Source organism: Triticum aestivum, chromosome 1B, assembly GCF_018294505.1.
Source record: "Triticum aestivum cultivar Chinese Spring chromosome 1B, IWGSC CS RefSeq v2.1, whole genome shotgun sequence".
Taxonomy (NCBI): Eukaryota; Viridiplantae; Streptophyta; class Magnoliopsida; order Poales; family Poaceae; genus Triticum; species Triticum aestivum.
In genome coordinates, this window is record NC_057795.1 from 610755714 (window position 1) to 610760121 (window position 4408).

The following is a 4408-nucleotide window of genomic DNA, read 5'->3' on the forward strand; positions in this document are numbered from 1 at the left end:
GGCCGCCGAAGACTAGGAGTAGTTAGGATGTCCCAGGCAGGAGGCCTTGCCTCTTCAATCGTGTTGCTTTTGTGCTAGCCTTCTTAAGGCACCCTTGTTTAACTTATGTCTATACTCAGATATTGTTGCTTTCGCTGACTCTTGTGTATCGATCTTGTATTCGAGCCCTCGAGGCCCCTTGCTTGTAAAATAAAGCTTGTATTATTTTATTTGTGTCTAGAGTTGTGTTGTGATATCTTCCCGTGAGTCCCTGATCTTGATCGTACACATTGCGTGTATAATTAGTGTATGATTGAATCGGGGGCATCACAGTCACCAACCCACCTTTGGCAGCCACCGCCCTACGTCGACCTCACCAGCGACGACGACAAGTAGGGCGGCGACTCCTGAAGACAACGGCGGCCATCGACGACGGGCCTTTATCTAGTTTTTTATGTCTTTTTTTAAGTTTAAGTTTAATTAAGACCTGCATTGAACTTTGATACTATGGACGTATGGACTTTTATGTTTATATTTATGTTTTCGTATTATTTACAAGTTTATTTTTATTTTTGTCAAAAAATTGAAGTCCACAACCCCGAACAATTTGAGACGAGGCGTTGCCGATTGAGCGCAGATGGCCGCACGATCGCAATCGGACGGCCGTGTCCGTTTTGCTACCACAAACGGACAAAAAGCCGACGAATCGGACGTCCGTTAGCCCGTCGCACGGGCCTCTCAAAGGGAGGCCTGCTACGCTAAAAGCGAGAAAAACTCCATCCCTTTCCTTTTGACATCCCCATGTTGCCACACCACAGGGGGGACATGGGGACGCCAGAAAAGGGATCCTATCACTATCAACTAATTTGTTATGACGTAGGATAATAATATCATGAGCTTGGTCTTACTTCACCCTAAACGAAAGAAGACTTTCATATCCAAGTTTAGCTCAGACATAGCTGCCTTCTTTTTGGGCGTGAAGAAGTGTCAAACTTAAGAGCATCTCCAACAAGCGCCGAACGCGCAGCCCGCTAAATTCTGGTTTACGGCGCGCCCTTCGCCAAGTTTGGCGTGGCGCGCAGCGCTGGCTCCAGCGGCTGCGCTAAAATGCATCGCGCGCGCGTAGCTCCAGCAGGCATGCTAAAATGCAGCGCACGCGCTCTCGCACAACATTTTTTTAAATAAACTTTACATAGATAAAAAAAGATACATAGTCATAGCATAGATAAAAAAGGATACAAAGATATTTTATATAGTTCCAAAGTATAGATAGATAGTACTACAGTGCAACTAAATAGAAAAAACTACAGTGCAACGAGAAAAACTACGGGGACTCCCAGCCGTCATCATCATCACCATCATCATCCTCGGTGGTGTCGTCCGAGGTATCGAGCTACATGTCATCCCAACGCACATCGTTGGTGGGAAACATCGACTGCCCGCCGTTCTCGACGATATCGCACTGCGATAAGGCCAGTGCCTTGCGCCGACGCCTGTCGGCACGCTCCGCGCGGCGCCTTGCCGTCCTCTCTGCCCAGAGGGCGGTCTCAGCAGCGACGTCCTTTGGGTGGCGACGGCGCCACTCCGCCATGGCTCGCTCGTCCTCCTCGGCGACGAGGAGGCGGCGCTGCTGCCGAACGTGGTCCGCACGGTCCTGGTCGGTGATGAGACGAGGCGGAGGGGCGACGCGCTGCGCCTGCTCGCGCGTGAAGACGTCTCGGAAGTTCATCTGCGACTGGGGCCTCTTCAAGCGCCACGCCGCCGCGTCGTACGCGCGGGCCGCCTCGTGCGCGCGGGCCGCCTCGTGCGCGGTCCGGAACGACCCGAGGCCAAGCCGAACGTCGCCGGACCGGATCTCGGCGGAGTACGAGCCGCTCGGGCGCTCGCGGACGCCGCGGTAGCCCGAAGAACACCGGTGGCGCGGTGGTGGGGGGAAAGCGGCGAGAAAGAGCGGCGAGGTGGCGAGGAGAAGGGCGTGTGACAGTGTGGTGAGCGTCGGATTTTATAGACGCGCGCGAAGCGGCGCGGCAGCTGCCGCTTTCTCCCGCGCGCGCAAACGCTTCCCGCGCGCGGTAATTTGCCGCCACCGCTGGAGCGCGCAAAACCGGGCCGCGCGCGCTAAATGTCGATTTTACCGCGTGGACGCGTCTTTTGGCACGCCTATTGGAGATACTCTAAATACCCAGTAAGCATAAGCATTAGCTCTCCCTGAAAAGGAGGTGATCGAGTCACACCTTCCAGTACTGCTACCTTGTTACCGTTGGAGTCGGCCTTACCGAATTGCATGTTGCTACGGACTTGAAATCCTGGAAACGAACGTGGTCTCGTTTTCTTTGAGCTTTCAGCAGGATAATGCATAACCGTTCTCTGTTGGTTTGCAACTGCAAGAGAGATCCATCCACAGGACGAACAGTTTACCTTTTGTGTTTTTTGAAACATTTTTTGCTCATCTACAGTTTTATGGTCCTAAGTCCAAAGCTGAATCACGGGGAGGGGCGACGATCGATCATGGTGTCACGGGCTCACTGCACGGAAATCGACCCACCAAGCGAAAGCCTGAAACAAGATAAGGTGGCAGCGAGACGCCATGAATTTGCTCTGGTCTGGTCTACTCGCTATGTCACTCCGGAGCTGGCCGTGTAAGCTGGACCAAGAATCCAAGATCGATGGGCGATGTCGAGTCATGTCTCGGCGCATGGTACGCCCGGTACCGACGGCCTCGCCGAGTCGGCGGAGGCCATCCACCTGACGTCGTGGGATCTCCGGAGCATCGCCGTGGAGTACATTCAGAAGGGCATCCTCCTGCCAAGCCTCCCGCCACCGGCGGACAGGGACGCCACGACGTCGACGTCGAACGTCTGGCTTCTTCCTTCGCACGCGCCCTGGACCGCTTCTACCCCTATGCCGGGCGCCTCACCGTGGCGCCGGCTAGAGAGGGCAGGGCGTCGCCTGAGAGCCTCGCCATTTCGCTCCGCTGCAGCGGCGAGGCCGCGAGGGCGCCGAGTTCGTCCACGCCGTGGCGCCCGGCGTCGCCGTCGCGGACGTCACTGTCTCGCTCCTTATTCCGCGGGTGGTCTGGTCCTTCTTCCCGCTCAACGGGATGCTCGGCGCAGACGCCATTGCCGACTCGCACCCGGTCCTCGCCGCGCAGGTAACCGAGCTCGCCGACGGCGTCTTCATCGCCATGTCGATGAACCACAGCGTCGCCGACGGGACGACCTTCTGGCAGTTTTTCAACACCTGGTCCGAGCTAACCCGCCTCGGCCTGGGTGCCGGTGACGCCGCCGCTGGCAACGATGCTATGATGTCCACGCCGTTGCCCGTGTTCGACAAGTGGTTCTTCGACGGCTGCACCATCCCCATCCCTCTACCCTTCGGCAAGCTGGAGGACATCGTCGGCCGGTGTCTAGATCTGTTCCGCCGGTGCAGGAATGCTTCCTCCATTTTTCGGCGGCGACCTTGAAGAAGCTCAAGGCAACGGCGAACGGCGAGATCTCCAGCACCACCACCATCTCCTCGCTGCAAGCCCTGCTCGCGCACCTGTGGCGCGCCGTGTGCCGCGCCCGGCGGCTCGCGCCGGAGCAGGAGACGGCGTACATCGTCTACGTTGGATGTCGGGGCCGCGTTGGCGGCATACCAGCGTCTTACGCGGGCAACGCGCTGGCGCACGTCACCGCGAAATCATCCGCCGGCGAGATCATGGGCAACGGCCTGGGCTGGGCGGCATGGCAGCTGAACCGGGCCGTGGCGTCGTTTGACGAGGCGAGCGCGAGGGACAAGCTCGCGTCATGGCCCCAGGAGCAGGAGCCCAGCTTCGCGCACCTGCCCGAGCTCGTGGTTTCCGCTCCGACGACGTTGTTGACGGGGAGCTCGCCGCGGTTCGACGTGTACGGGAACGACTTCGGGTGGGGCGCGCCGCTGGCCGTCCGGAGCGGCGCGGGGAACAAGGTGGACGGGAAGGCGACGGTGTACGAGGGGCGAGGCCGCGGAGGGAGCATGGCGCTGGAGGTGTGCCTCGCTCCCGAGGGGCTCGCCAGGCTCGTCGCCGACGAGGAGTTCATGGCCGCAGTGGGCGTAACCAGTAGCACTGATGCATAATCATCATAATCGTGTCTCTTTCAGGAAACTATGGTCAGTTGCATGAAATTTTTCATGCATTCAATGGATTCCCCTTTGTCCTCCTCCGTCACCTTCTCCCTCTTCCGCCTCCTCCTCGCCTCCGCTAATGAAGCCGTTGGCACGCGGCCAAGTAGGGCGTCCCCGTCTCGGCTTGGCCATGTTTCCTTGCCATGCGGGAATCGACTGAACGGAAATAAAATTCCAGTTGCCTGTAAAATAGCAAGTGTGATATGGAATACAATCTGTGGTGTTAGCGAAAAAGATCTACTACGTATAGTACTTAGCTAAAGCCTCAGAGAGGGTGCACCCA

General features: G+C 57.5%; 1 pseudogene; it reads left to right on the plus strand.

The window, feature by feature from the left end:
* Positions 1-2650: 2650 nt before the first annotated feature.
* LOC123097040 (uncharacterized acetyltransferase At3g50280-like) lies at positions 2651-4195 on the plus strand (annotated as a pseudogene).
* Positions 4196-4408: the final 213 nt, after the last annotated feature.